This window comes from Sorex fumeus, unplaced genomic scaffold, assembly GCF_029834395.1.
Source record: "Sorex fumeus unplaced genomic scaffold, SorFum_2.1 ptg000044l, whole genome shotgun sequence".
Classification (NCBI taxonomy): domain Eukaryota; kingdom Metazoa; phylum Chordata; class Mammalia; order Eulipotyphla; family Soricidae; genus Sorex; species Sorex fumeus.
In genome coordinates this window covers 14,962,345-14,978,191 of record NW_026606101.1, presented here as the reverse complement: position 1 = coordinate 14,978,191, position 15,847 = coordinate 14,962,345, and the positions used below count along the sequence as shown (strand labels likewise).

The following is a 15,847-nucleotide window of genomic DNA, read 5'->3' as shown; positions in this document are numbered from 1 at the left end:
GTGGACAGACTTCTCCTGAAGTCTGGAAAATGGGTCCTATTTATTGCAGGGCTTCCTTGGGCCTGGGGCACCCCTGGGAAATGCCGGTCTTCACCGGTCTTGACTCAGTGCCCCAAGCCTCCTTCCCCACCTCCAGCTGTCCTGGCCCTGGGGACACCAGTGATGTCCTCAAACAGACCCTGGCAGGACCCTTGGGTTAAAGCAGACACAACCATCCCAGAAGAAGGTTCTAGAACTCCGCTTCCTGTCTGTGCTGTGGGCCCATGTCTTCTGAGACTCCCCAATGCTGACAAAGGCAGGTCTCTGCCTGGGGGGCTTCCCTGCAACACTCCCAGTCACCATACCCACCCCAGGTCTAGTTCAGGGACTCGCGGGGTGTCCACCCTGCCTGGGAAAGGACACCACTCTGTGTCCAGCTCCTTCTCACCTTCTGGCCAGCAGCCCAGCTCATTCTTCAGCCCCACCCACGGTAACACTGCAGCTGGACTCTGCCCAAGGTCCCAGGGCAGGGCCAAGAGACACCGTCCTCATCCCTCCGAGGCCAGCACTGTCCTATCATCATCAGCTCATCCCCGGGCCCCCCACTTTGCTCTGTCCCACCCAGAGGGGGCCTCTGTGTTTGTTCAGAGGCATTTCCTGCAGGCGGCTGGGCCGCGGAAATGGGACCCCCTTAGACTGCCTGGCTCTGTCCCAGCCCCGAGTCCCTCCTCAGTCAGTCACCCAAGCAAGCCCAGCCCGGCTCAGGCTCATCTCCTGCCGTGCAGTCAAGAATGTCAGGAACGCAGAGCTGAGGGTGGCCAGAGGCGCACAGCCCTGAGGCTCCCGAGCCTTTATTCTGCATCTACTGCGCTCAGTGCGGCCGTGGGCAGGACGTAGGCGTGGGGCAAGCGGCTTCATCTCTTAGACCTGAGCCCCAGGGTCCTGCTCACGAACCAGGATGATGATCTCGCAAGAGGAGATGAGGCTGTGCATGCAAACTTCCGCATGCTGCAGGTGCCTAATAAATGTTAGTTCTTGAACAGGTGAATGGGTGCCCCCATCCTTACTGACCCCTCCCAGGCTCAGGTGAGACCAGCATATTGGTCTTGTGCCCATGTTTATTTTGTATTGGGGGGCTGGTGGGCTGGGCTGGCTCTCTGCTAGGGGGAGTGGCCAAGTAAAGCCCTGAGTGCCAGGGACAGCGCCATCCTTAAGGTAGGGGGACGGCCCAAAATCTTTGTGCTTCGAAAGGGCCATGAAACTGGTTTGTGTTCCTATTTGTAGATTCGTGTAGGTTCCTGCTTGTCAGCCTCTTCCCTTCCACCCTCTTCGGTCACAGGACTCGAAAGTTCAATGGATCGAAACCCAATCCCCAGGAAGGGATGGATTACATACAGGAACCAAAAGGAGGGCTTCAGGCGTGGTTTGATCCAGGAGCTCCATGAAAGTCCTCCTCTCCACATCACAGTCCTGTATCAGCTGCATGAATTTTATTCTTAGTCTGTTTGTCTCCTGACAGGTGGCCCCAGCAGTCCCTGCACTCACGTGCTCCCAGTCCAGCCTCCTGAAGACAGAGAATGCTCCCTACCCCTCGTCCCATCCCAGTGAGCCCAGCAAAGCCTGAGTCTCTCCATCCAGCACTGCCCCACTCCCACCCCTGCACTTAGCACTTTCACTTGGATTGACCCATCCTGAATCACGCCATCAGACCCTGATCCCACCCCGGCCGTGTGGACTGGCCATGGGGAGCTGAGGTGCTGTTTCAAGAAGCAACGGTGCTGGGCAGGCAAGCACTGGTGTTCATTTTTCCTCCTTGAGTCTCTCCCTCCCACTCGTCTCCATCTCTGCCCTCAGTCCTGCCGCCCGGCTCCAAGGGCCTGGCCCCAGCCTCCGGCTCATCACCCAGGTTGCCCCCATTATCATGGGCACCTGCTCTGTCAAAAGGATCCTCTGGCTTCAAAAGGAGACAAGCTAAGTCCCTTGAGGAGTGTTAGGCTGCAACCCTGTAGCAGAGCCCCAGGACACCACTGATCCTCTGATGTCTGTGCAGGAAGGGCGAAACCTGTGCAGACCTCTAGAAGTCTTCAGACTGTTGGATAACATTGGGTTATCCTTGCTCCTCCTGCAGGGGAGCTTAGGTTTATTGAGTAACTCCCAACAACTGTGCCCTGAGGCCCACCCAATTCCATCAAGCACTAATAATCCTATATTGCTTTTCTTTTTTCTTTTATGTCATTTGCATGGTTTATTTAGCAACGTCCTTTTAGTATAGACACAGGAGGACCGTTCATGCTATAACATGGGAGTTAATTGACTCCAAAATAATATTTACTCCTGAGCATCCATATTTATTTGACTTAAACCTTAGTAGCCCTTAGTTCCTAGCACTCCAAAAGCAAAGTCCCAACAAAGGACCCAGGGATGGACCCAGGACAAGCTGCAAACTACCCTGGCATCAAAAGGAGACAAGATAAGTATAATAAGAGCAGGGTCATGGAACAAACTCTGTCATGACCCAAAAAGAATTGAATAAGGACCCTGCTGGAGTTAGGAAAGACTAACCTGGCCCGAGGATTATGGTCTGGAATATATAGTGAGATGTCCCCAGGAAGAGTCAACCTTTAAGTTTTAATATATCTCTTACTGTGCTCATACAAAATGACTAGAAATATTATAAGAAATAAATTTGCGGGGCTGGAGTGATAGCACAATGGGTAGGGCATTTGCCTTGCATGTGGCCGACCCGGGTTCGATTCCCAGCATCCCATATGGTCCCCTGAGCACTGCCAGGAGTGATTCCTGAGTGCAGAGCCAGGAGTAACCCCTGAGCATTGCCAGGTGTGACTTGAAAAGCAAAAAAAAAAAAAAAAAGAAAGAAAGAAATTTACTTTGATTGTTTACATGAATTATTAGCTGAGGAAAGGAGAAAGCAATACACCCTGGATCCCGCCCTTGAGCGGATCTCCTAGTAATCTGGAGTGCTGAACCCTCAGATGAGATTTTGTCCTTGAGTTAATCTCCTGAAGGAGTGGCTTTACATCTGTTTGTTGTTATGATAATGTTCAACCCCACTTTGTGTGTCCCCACCCTTCATGATTTCTACATAACTATGCTGTAAGGGGTAAGGGGGGGGTCTAGAAAGTCGACCGCTAGAAAGAGGATGAGAACTGAGACTTTGGGAGCAGAAGGATAGCAAAGACTAGAAGTAGAGGACTAGGAGACTACGACAAGATGAGGAAGAAGATATAATGAGGTAGAAAACTTTGAGATCTGCGAGGAGACTAGGATGATGGAACTATGATGACTGGGATTACGACCCAAACTACAACTATGACTGAGCTGGGGAGAAGAGAGAAATAAACTGACTGCCAACCAGCCTGGGGCCCAGTTTCCCAGTTTCTCTGTTCCCCAAGTCCTTCACCCGTCCGTCGCCATGGGCCGGCCAGGGGAACGGTTCTTGGCCACTGAACGCTCGAGCCCCATACACCCACACACCTTTTCTTGGAAACTCACACTCAGACCTTCAGCCTCCAGCAGGGCAGCTGGAGAATCCAGAGAGCAGAAGGCCCTGTGGGAGGCAGAGCTGGTGGCTGAGCCCTTCCCACCTCTCCCTGGGGGTCTCTGCTCACAGGGACTGGCCCCCGGGTAGCTACATCTCCAAGTCCCTACACAGGTGCCAGGTTGTCACTCGTAGATCTGACCAGCGTGCTCCCTGTTTGGTGAAGAAATGAAGCCCAGGGAGGAAAGGGACCTTACCCAAGGCAGCACAGCCAGCCATCACCTCCCGTGCTGTGTACACTGTGTCCCTGGTTCAGGCATTTTGGCGTCTACTACACAATGCTGGAGGAGTGAGAAAAACTTCTGGAAAGTTCTCCAAGACCAAATAAACCTGCCTTTCTACTAGTGCCAATGGAGCCAGAGAGGCAAAAGGTAATCCCTGTTCCCAAAGCAAGGGCATTTGGCACCCCAGTGTGGGGGAGCCCATGGCATATCCCAGGACAATGGGCATGGAACAAGATGGCCCTTTGTGGAATATAGGGGCAGTTTGGGGGTCTGTCTCAGTGTCAGGACCAACTTCCAAACAGTCCTTCTTCTCACTGGCAATGTGGGCCTGCCCTTCTCCCTTTCCAAGAGGGGCCAGGGAGAGAGTCTAAAGGGATGGAATACAGTTCTGGCATGCAGAAGGCGCTGAGTTTGATCCTCAACACCATATAGCCCCCCAGCATCATCAATAGTACATCAGACCCACAATTAACCCTTGCCCCCTTTTACAGATGGAGAAACTGAGGCTCAGGGAAATGTAGGCATTTCTCCAAAGTGATCCAGTGAGGAGTTGCTGAGCTTTGGACCCAGATCGCCAGCTCCCCTTCATGCCTTCAACCCCTATTTCCAAAGCTCAAGGAAGATAAATACACATAAGCTATCGCCAAGTTCAAGCTTGCTAGCACGCATAAGGAGAACTTTCCAGAAGTTTTTCTCACTCCTCCAGCATTGTGTAGTAGACGCCAAAATGCCTGGCCCAGCCTTTGCTCCTGAACTCTCCCATCCAGGCGGAAGGTATCAGCCCTGGGCCACCACCCTTTCGCTTTCCTCCTCCTCAGCCTATACCCACAACAGTGGGTGCAGCCCAGGGCCTACTTGTTAGGTCGTATCTAGGAATAAGGACAGGTGGTGGGAGCCCAGAAGCCCCACAGCTGACCCAGGCCTCTTCCCTCTGCCTTCACCGACCCCCTGGTGTTGGGGAGGGGTGTCCTGTGCACAGTCACCAAGACCTGCAACTCCCAAGGGTCCAGGAGTAGCCCCTTCTCTCTCGAGACCTCATTCTTCTCATCCCTGAAATGGGAGTGCATGACCTTGCTTGCTTCATGGGGTGGTGATGAGACAAAACAAGACAGTCTGGTTCCTCAGCAAACCTACATGGAGTAGGTACTTGTGGCATTCTGACCCCTGGGAGGGCCAGGAACAAAACAGACCGATGCCTGCTCTGAAGGAAGCATGGACTGCAGTGGGCGGGAGGAGACAGAAATTCAATAGCAATTAGCCAGACGACAAACAGTGCATGAATGCGATGGGGCAACTCTCTAGTACAACCGAAGCAAAGACACCAGCGTGGCCAAGGAAGGCATCTTAGAAAGACAAGAAGTTTGTTGAAGTGGGAGAAAAGTGTCTGTGGGGAGAGACCAGCATGTGCAAAGGCCCAGGGGCTGGCACAAGGGGCAGCTTCAGAGAATTAGGACAGGCCTGGGGAATCATATTAAAATGAAGATGAGCTCTAAGCAGAAGCGAGTGCTGGGGGCAGCTGGAGTTCACTGGCATCTTCCAAGTCAGAGGTGGGGACCCTGACACCTGTGTCACCAAGACTTCAGAGAAGATCTGTCCATGGACAGTGGAAGGCCTCTTGCACAGGACAGCAGGCCTCCCAGCGTGGCGTGTCCAGGGTTCCCATTATTTCCTGTGTTTTGGAACTTGTCATTGCTGGGAGTTGGTGGCAGAACATGTGCCTGAAGGTTTCAGGGAAAATTTAAAGCGGAGAGAAGCCAGGCCATACATCAGTTCTTTTCTTGTCCTTGGGGACAGGCCCCAGGGCTCCATAGCTTTTTGCTGTGGCTGTTGTGGTTTGCTTTGGGTGTTATACCCATCAGGGCTCAGGCGAGCTATGTGCGAGCCAAGCACCTTATGAACCGTCTCTCTGACCCCATCTTTCCCTTCTTCCCTCTCCTGTGAGGTCAGTTTAAGCATAAGTGATTGGCTGAATCACAGCCCAGGATTCACATCTTGACTCTCTGCTTTCTGCTTGCATGCACGGTCCATGGGTTCCACTGGCCTTTCCACCAGAAGCCCCAGATGCTATCCCATCTGGAGCGATAGCACAGCGGTAGAGCGTTTGCCTTGCACGCAGCCAACATGGCCGACCCGAGTTCGATTCCTCCGCCCCTCTCGGAGAGCCCGGCAAGCTACCGAGAGTATCTCGCCCGCACGGCAGAGCCTGGCAAGCTCCCCGTGACGTATTCGATATGCCAGACACAGTAACAACAAAGTCTCCAATGGAGACGTTACTGGGCCAGCTCGAGTAAATCGAGGGCCTTTACTTACTTTACACACATTCAAGGAGAAAATTCAGAACTTGAAGATGACAGTTATGAGAGAATGGCAAGATGGTAACGGCAAAATATTAAAGCCAGGAAGAACTCCTGTGAGTACGTGCCACCAGTAGGCCATGTGCCCACGACTCGGGTCCTGGCTCAAGTCTAACTGATGGGTGCTGGGAGGGGCTGCATGGCCGCATATGATACATTCCACTATAAAAGCATCACAACCCGGGACTGGAGAGATAGTACAGTGGGTAGGGCATTTGCCTTGCACACAGGCTACCCAGGTTCAATCCCTGGAATCTTCTATGATTCCCCCAAGCACTGTCAGGAGAGATTCCTGCATACAAAAACAGGAGTAAGCCCTGAGCACCGTGGGGTGTGGCCCCAAAGCCAGAATAAAGAAACAAAAACATCATGACCTATTCTGTTCAAGGCAGTGAGACCCCAGCACAGAGCTAGGGAATGTGTGTGGACTTGTGGGAGCCGGGGGTTATAGTATCCCCTCCTCTTGATAGGAGGAATGTTAAAGAATAAAAGAATGCTATTCACATTACTTCAAAAATTTATTTATTTTTATTTTGGGGCTTGGGGGCCTCCTCTGGCATTTCTCAGGGCTTACTTCTGACTCTGTTATCAGACATCATTCCTAGCAGTGCTTGGGGTGGTAGAGATCAAACCAAGTGCCAGAGATCAAACCAAGGTTGGTTGCATACAAGGCTAGCACCTTACCCACCTGGCGATGCACAGGGGTTACTCCTGGCTCTGCACTCAGGAATTACTCCTGGCAGTGCTTGGGGGACCATATGGGATGCTGGGAATTAAACCTAGATCAACTGTGTGCAAGGCAAACGCCCCACCCGCTGTGCTATCACTCCAGCCCCTCCACAATACTATTTCTCTGGCCCTGCCAGCCTTTTAAAAACAACCTATACACATACCCCTCAGGGTAGATGTGCCCAAATAAAGATCATATTTCCCAGACTCCTCTCATATTAGAATATGGCACAGAACCAGGTTCTGAGCAATGATGTCAGGAAGATGAGAATGCTAGCCCCAATCAGAAGCCCCTTTGCCCTCCTCCTCTCACTTTACCTTAGATATAGGTGTGATGGTTGGTGCACCAGCAGCCTGGACCATGAGGTAGGCTTAAGGATTGAAGCCACAAACTGAACTGATGGGGCAGGACAATGGAAGGATCTTCCTTTTAATGATGGAACTGCCAGGTCAAGCCTGGACCAACTTACATATGAGAACCCAATTATGTCAGCCACTGCTATTTGTTTTTTAGTTTTTAGTTTTGTGGTCACACCTGGCAATACTCAGGGATTACTCCCTGCTCTGCATTCAGCAAGAACCACTCCCTGGCAGTGCTCAAGGGACCGTATGGGATGCTGGGGATTGAACCCAGGTCAGTCACATGTAAGGCAGGCGCCGTCGCTCTAGCCCAGCCACTGCTGTCTGAGACTGAAAAATCTTAACCAATTGCCCTTAAGTCCCAGGTAATGTGGGGGGAGTCACAGGAACCCGGCAAAGGGGCTCCGAATCTGCCTGGTGCTAACTCTGTTAGGATGCTTTCCAAAGGACGTTTTAATGAAAGTCGCTTTGTTTGTAATTACCGTTCTGGCTGCTGTGGTCTCTGAGAAGGCCAATCTAAACAGATCAGAGCATTCTCACACCTCCTTTCAGTGGCTGCAGCCGCCCCAGCACTACCAGAAGGAACAAAGCTCCTAGTGCCTTTCCTCCTCTCCCTCAGGGCTCCAGTTTCTCTTTCCTGAGGCTGCCCACATGTGAGAACACAAAGAAAATGACTTCCTTCTGGAACCGTTCTTTCCACCCTATGTGCTGGCCCAACATTCCCAGCTAACAGCTGATATCCGGCCAAATACACATAACTGCCCTGGACGGCCATGTCCTGCGGGCCTTCCTGGGACTGAAGAGCCAAGACTGAAGCCAAGCCACTCTGTGCTCATGTCCCGACACCAATGCCACGCCGCCCGGCCCCGGATGCCACCCGGCCCACCCCCGCCCTAGCTTTCCTTGGCCTCCCTGGTTCTGTGACCCTTTGCAGATGTTACGCTTTCTGCCAACTGCAAGAGGTGGCAAGCCTCCATGGAGCAAGTCTATCAGTGCCAGTTCTTAAAGTGCTCAGAGGATTTTTTTTTTTAGCAACAAGATTTTTTTTTCATTCAGACATGAGCATTTCAGTAGACAACGCTACTGAGCACTTAGTGAGAGCATTGTGTCTGAATAATTTTTTAAAATTTGTTATTAGTGAATCACCGTGAGGTACAGTTACAGACTTACAAACTTTCATGTTTGTGTTTCAGTCATACAATGATCAAGTGCCCATCCCTCCACCAGTGCCCATTTTCCACCACCAATGCTCCCAACATCCCTCCCACCATCCCTACCTCATCCCCTCCACCTCACCCTGCCTCTGTGGCAGCACAATTCTTTTAGGCTTCGGAAAACAAAACTCTTGATCTAAGTTCTCTACTGCGCTGTTTGCATTTTTAGTTTTGGCTTGATTTGATTGATTTGATTTGGTGAACTGGGGGGCATACTTGGCGGTGCTCAGGGCTAATCCTGGCTCTGTGGCTCAGAGATCACTCCTGGTGGGGCTCAGGGGAGCATATGGAATGCTGGGGATCAAACCAGGTCACCAAGTGCAAAGCAAGAGCCCTACCCACTGTGCTATCTTTTCGGCATCTGTCTGCGTTTCTACAGCAGCAGGCTGAACTGGAAGTTGCCGTGCCTTAAGGTGTTCTTGCAGAGTGACTGCTCCTTCCTTCTTTCCTTCCTTCCTTCCTTCCTTCCTTCCTTCCTTCCTTCCTTCCTTCCTTCCTTCCGCCATGTTATCTGCCTCCTCCAGAAAACTATTGGTATTCAACTTATGATTTCCGCCTCCCAATAGCACCTATAGAGAAAAACACTTTCTGAAACTAACTTTAAAAGTAGCTACAAGCCTAGGTCTCTGAGTCTTTTTCAATGCCTCTTCCTGAGACATCCCTGACTTCCCCCTGGCATGAATTCTCTCTCATACTCAACTTCTTTAATGACTTGTGGATTCTAGTGGTCTAAGGCTGCAGGGTGAGGGCAGTGTGGGGCACGGACAGAAAATTGCTTATTTATCACTCATGAGATCTCTGCTCCAGAAATGTATGGTTCTCACATTACTAAAAATCAAAGCCAAAGCACGAGTTAAATACCAACACACAGCAAAGTAAATACTCATCATCAACTATTATTTCTCTCCCAAGACACTCCTCTATGCGTTCCCCTTGCCTCACTCACTTCCCCTGACCTCCCTGTGAAATAAACCCTGTATTCATTTAGGATTAGGTTTGACTTCATGAAAACTCAAATAACATAGACTTGCTAAAGGAAGCAGCCTGTGTAGCTGTTAGCTTTCAATGCATAACAGACCACCCCCAAATTGAACAGATTAACTGTGGATTATTCAAGGCTAAGGGTTGGAAGAACTGGATGTGGGGGGGGGGTACACTTGCCTGGGGGTTAGACCGACATCTGCAGTTCTGGTCAAATGCCTCTGTCACGTGGTTATTGTTTGGCTGGAGGTCAGGGAACATGATCTTTCCTGGCCCAGTGGCTGACCCAAGCTTGCTCACATGACGGTCTGCAAGCTCCCTGCACCAGGCTTTAGCATACTTGAGCCTTTCCCCATTGGCCAAGGCAAATCACATGACTGAGCTGTGCCGAAGATAGAGACCGGGTCTTAGGGAAGCTGCATACTCTTATTCAAAAGTTCTGAGCAAACAGGAATGGGGGTATTTTAAAGCTGTTGTTGCAAAATACCTGTCTCAGATTGTTGCTTCTCTCAGGATAAGTCTAAGGAGCCAAGGGAAAGATTTCCCAGTGGCTGATGGGAGCACTCTTAAGAACAGATACTACACTTGATCTTAGCCAAAAGGCCGAGAAGCGCAATTTGAGCAAGAAAACGAGTAAATTTGTGCTAGAGTATAATCCAAAGAATAAAAGAAATGGGGACCAGAGCAATAGCCGTAGGGCATTTGCCTTGCATGCAGCTGATCTGGTTTCAATCCCCAGCATCCCATATAGTCCCCTGAGCACTGCCAGGAGTAATTCCTGAGTGCAGAGCCAGGAGCAACCCATCAGCATTGCTGGGTGTGCTCCCCTCCAAAAAAATGAATAAAATAAATAAGCATTCCAATTCATACCCATAAGAATGAGCAACTGAAGGAGCAAAACCATCAAAAGCAAGAAGAGATCAATGTCCCTTGCAAAAGAACTCCAAGCAATACGTGTCGTCGATACTCCACCCTGAAGGAGGGCAATGGAATAACTCGCCACTTGATATTCTGCACTTTGTCAAATAGAAACTTCATTCCAAAGTGCAGGGCTGGAAGGCTGGGGACAAGCAGGAACTTTACAGCAGAGAGAACTGATAATGATCAAAGGTTACCTTCCCCAAAGATAACATCAGTCCTGAGAGAATGCCTCTCTTCGAATAGCTACCCCATCTGATCATAAAAACATCAGCAGACATTCTCAATGGAAGGACATTGAATGTTCTTCAAAATTGTCAAGGTCAGGGCTGGAGTGATAGCACAGCAGATAGGGCATTTGCCTTGCACGCGGCCAACCCGGGTTCGATTCCCAGAATCCCATATGGTCCCCCAGCACCACCAGGAGTAATTCCTGAGTGCAGAGCCAGGAGTAGCCCCTGAGCATCACCAGGTGTGACCAAAAAAAAAAAAAAATTAAAAAAAAACTGTCAAGGTCATATGGGTGGAGGTGGGGGTGGGATGGGCTCCGGCCATCATGCCCAAGTCCCATGTAAATGTGAACAGTGATAAAGGACAACTCATCTTTCCTCCCAGCTACATCGACGTCTTCTAAGAGCATTTCCCAGAACCCTCCCCTGACAGCTCCCACTCAGCCACCAACAGTTGCAAGAGAGGCAGAAAATGCATTTGGAGGCATTACCCCTAGGAGTGAAAAGAGGCTTGGATCCACAGAGGGGCAAAGGATCCTTGCAAAGGCTTTCAAATGCTATTAGAATTCTCTAATAAAAATAAATGGACTGGGGCTGGAGAGATAGCACAGCGGGTAGGGCTTTTGCCTTGCACGTGGCTGACCTGGGTTCGATTCCCAGCATCCCATATGGTCCCCTGAGCACCTTCGGGAGTAATTCCTGAGTGCAGAACCAGGAGTAACCCCTGTGCATCATAAGGTGTAACCCAAAAAGCAAAAAATAAATAAATGAATAACCGAACTATCTCTCTATCTAAAGATGAGAGGCTGAGTGGCTTGTCTGAGGTAGTCCAGGGATGAGGCAAAGATGAATTTGAACCCAGCAATCCTGACTCTGCACACATGAGCCCTCACCACTCCCGTATGCTGTCCTTGTCCATGGCACAACATTGATTTCGTGATCTGCACCTTGTAACTCTATGAAACCGGAATTGCCACTAGCTGCATGGAGGAGGTGCGGGCATTCCGGCTGCCTTATCTTTTGGATTTGTCACATGCTCCATGCACTGATGACTTTATTTTCCCTCCACTTGGCTCAATTTTGCCCTGGGCAAAACTGTGCTCTCACACCCCACACAACCCCCCCCTTTTCCCCACCCCACCACTTCATCTGACCTCACTTGGTCTTGGCTGAGCAGGAATTTGTCATGGTTATGATCACAGGCTCTGGAGAGGGCTAGGCTCACATCTCAGGTGTACTTCATATCCGTTGTTGTCCTTGTTGCAAATTGCTAAACCTCCCTTGGCCTCAACTTGTTGATCTGTGAAATGGGGACAGTCACAGTATCCCTCTTATAGGATGATTTGTGGCCTAAATGAGTACATGAAAAGTGTAAATCACATTGGCCTGTCCCATGGCGAGTTCTTAATAAGCACGATTCTTGGGGTCAGGGTGATTGTCAGTCCAAACAAAATCTCAAGCAAGACTCCCCTGTGGTCATGCAGGGGACAGTGATTTGAGTTGCTTTTCTTTTTTTTTTCAAATTCACTATTTTTTTTTACCCTTTCAAAACTGTTTATGATTGGATTTCAGTCATACAGTATTCCAATACCCATCCCCCCACCAGTGTACATTTCCCAGCACCAGTGTCCCCAGCTTCCCTCCCATCACCCCCCACCCTGCCTACCTCTATGCACTCTCTCTCTCGCTCTCGCTCTCCTTTTGGGCATTATGGTTTGCAATATTGATATTGAAAGGTTATCAAGAATATCCCTTTACATACTTTTTTTTTCACGGTCAATACTTAAACACATTTAGCACAGCGGTAGGGCGTTTGCCTTACAAGCGGCCAACATGGCTGACCCAAGTTCGATTCCTCCGCCCCTCTCGGAGAGCCTGGCAAGCTACTGAGAGTATCTCGCCCGCGCGGCAGAGCCTGGAAGCTACATGTGACGTATTCGATATGCCAAACACAGTAACAACAAGTCTCATGATGGAGACGTTACTGGGCCCGCTCGAGCAAATCGATGAACAACGGGAGGACCGCGGCCGTGACTATTTTAATGTAATTTATAACAGCATTAGAAAACATGAAGCACTCCAGGATGGGTTTTGTAAACACATGCAATTACTATCTGTATGATAAAAACCATAAATAGAAAATTGCTGTGATAATTAAGAAAAGACCTTGTTAAATAGAGAGCAATTTCATGTTCACAGATTGGCGGAATTAACATAGAGATGTATGTCCTCCTGGAATTGACCTTAAAATTCAGCGCAAGCTCAGGTTGGGTATGTGACTCAATGATAGAGCACTTGTCTTACATGTGCGATGCTGTGATTTTTTTTTTTATTAATGAATGCACTTTACATACTTTTAAACCCCTGGTCTTGTCCAGCGTGATCATTCCCAGCTATTATAATCATGCTGGTCTCTTCTCTATCTTACTTACCCTCAGCCCCACACAGACTACTGGTTTAGTTCCAACCATTGACCAGTCCCCCTAACCCCTGTTTTCCCTGGCCATGGATATTAGTCTACTATATATTTTCTACATACTACAAATGAATGCAGTCATTCTGTATCGTTCCTCTCCTTCTGACTCATTTCATTCAGCACGATACTCTCCATGTCCATCCACTTAGAGGTAGGTTTAATGACTTCCTTTTTCCTGACAGCTCCATCATCTTTCATTGTGTAGATGTGCCAGCAGCAGGAGCGATAGCACAGCAGGTAGGGCATTTGCCTTGCACACAGTCGAGCCGGGTTCGATTCCTCCATCCCTCTCGGAGAGCCTGGCAAGCTACCAAGAGTATCCTGCCCGCACGGCAGAGCCTGGCAAGCTCTCCGTGGTGTATTTGATATGCCAAAAACAGTAACAAGTCTCACGATGGAGATGTTACTGGTGCCCGCTCGAGCAAATCGTTGAACAACGGGAGGACAGTGCTACAGTGCCACAGATGTGCCATAGTTTCTTTATCCATTCTTCTGTTCTTGGACACTCAGGTGGTTTTCCAGTTCTGGCTATAGTGAATAGTGCTGCACTAAACATAAGAGTGCAGATGGTGTTTCTGCTGTATGTTTTTGAGCCTCCAGGGTATATTCCCAGAAGTGATATTGCTGGATCAAATAGGAGCTCAATTTCTGTTTTTTGTTTGTTTGTTTGTTTGTTTTTGTTTGTTTGTTTGTTTTGAGAAATGGCCATACCTGAATAGACTATCACAATCAAGAAAATTAAAACAGTAATCAAAAGTCTTCCCAAAAACAAAATCCCGGGTCCAGATGGATTCACTAATGAATTCTTCCAAACCTTTAAAAAGGACCTATTGAGGGTATGGTGCCGCCAGCTGGTCAGTCTGTACCTGTGAGGTGAGTGCATCAGCAGCCTGATGGTGCCTTCAGACTTCCAGATACCCCAAAATTGCTTCTGTGCCTTTGGCCAGACCCAAAAAATTTAGGGCAAAGTTTGTCAAGAAAGTAAAAGGCCAAAAGTTAGGTATGTGGGAAACACACCTACAAACCACCTCCGACTCAGCTATATACTTGGAGGCATGGTCTCTCTGTTTCCTGATGGAATTGCTTAATGGCCATGATCCCAGAGACACAGAAACAAATCTTGAAACCCAGTAGCTTTTGGCAGAAATGTGTCTGGTCCTTGCAGTAGGTTACCAGTGCTGGGCCAACCCCGGTGGAAATAGGTTTCATGCCTTGGCCTGTTCCCCCCCACGGCCCAGTGGCCACCATCCTTCAGAGGCCACTGGATAGTCAGTTTTGGGCCCCCAGTGACAAGACACGCAGGGCCTCACGGAATGGGGGTGGAGCTGGTCCTTTCCTCCCCACCCCAACGAGACCCCAAATCATCACCCACGAATGGCCTCGCTGGCTCCTGATCAAGCTGCTGAACGGCCATGATCCCAGAAACTCAGAAACAAATCTCGAAACCCAGTGGCTTTTGGCAGAAATGCGTCCGGATCCCACAGTAGGTTACTGTCGCCGGGCCACTCCAGGGGGGGAAAAAGTGTTGTCTCTCCGTCTGCTCCCTTTTGGCGGCTCAGTGGCCGTCATCCTCCAGAGGCCATTGGACAGTCAGGCTTGGGCCCACAGTGATTAAACTTGTTGGGCCTCACAGGATGGGGGTGGAGCCGGGCCTGTCCTCCCCATCCCAACGAGACCCCAAGTCATCGCCCATGAATGGCCTCTCTGGTTCCTGATCAAGCTGCTCAATGGCCATGATCCCAGAGACCCAGGAGCAAATCTCAAAACCCAGTGGCTTTTGGCAGAAATCCCTCCAGATTTAAGTGTTAAAATTTTGGAATTTCAAAATCACATGGCCCTACTGCAGCCACGCGACATCATATGTTATTCATAACCAGCAATAGAACACAAATTGTCTACTGTTGCCTTTTCAGCAGATCTGAGTGTTGGGGTAAAATCTCAAATAATAATGGTGGGTCTGGTGTTGAAATATTGAATGTGATCAAAGTCAAGAGAGAGTAATGTGGAAATCATCTGCCCCACAGGTAGGGGGAGGGTGTGGGATGGGGGTATACTGGGGTTTTTGGTGGTGGAGAATGGGCACTGATGAAGGTACGGGTGTTTAATTGTGTGACCCGAAAGCTTTGTAACTGCTTAGACCCGAAAGCTTTATAACTGCTCTAACGATGATTCAATAAATAAAATTATAAAAAATGAAAAAAAAAATAAAGAGGACCTATTGCCAGTCCTTTTCAAGCTTTTCCAGGAAACTGAAGAAACAGAAACACTCCCAAACAATTTCTTTGAGGCCTATATCACCCTAATACCAAAAGCAGACAGAGACACCACAAAAAAAAAAGAAAAAAGAAAATTAAAGGTTGACATCCCTGTTAAGTTGCTTTTTTTTAGAGTCATCATCCAAATAAAAACAGACCTCTGGGGCCAAAGCAATAGTACAGCGGGTAGACTCGATATCTTACATAGTCTCCCAAGCACCACCAGGAGTAATTCCTGAGTACAGAGCCAGGAGTAACCCCTGAGAATCACAGACTACTTAGAATATTTTTTAAATTATTATTAATTTATTATTATTATTATTATTTCCTTTTTGGGTCATACCCGGCAATGCGCAGGGGTTACTCCTGGCTCATGCACTCAGGAATTACTCCTGGCGGTGCTCAAGGGACCATATAGGATGCTGGGAATCGAACCCGGGTCAGCTGCGTGCAAAGCAAACGCCAAACATGCTGTGCTATCACTCCAGACCCCTCCTTAGAATATTTTTAACCTACAAAGTAGCCCCCACCCATATCTGCCATCTTGCCAGTAGATAAGCAACCCAAC

General features: G+C 49.2%; 1 protein-coding gene and 1 non-coding gene across 2 annotated transcripts in view; one reads left to right on the top strand and one right to left on the bottom strand.

Moving 5' to 3' along the window:
* LOC130030117 (transcriptional repressor scratch 2) overlaps window positions 1–15,847 on the top strand; it is a 238,639-nt gene that overhangs the window by 38,035 nt on the left and 184,757 nt on the right. The window lies entirely within an intron of this gene.
* LOC130030920 (U2 spliceosomal RNA) lies at window positions 9,832–10,015 on the bottom strand. The gene has a single exon (XR_008793574.1). It is a non-coding gene; the product is annotated as a U2 spliceosomal RNA (small nuclear RNA).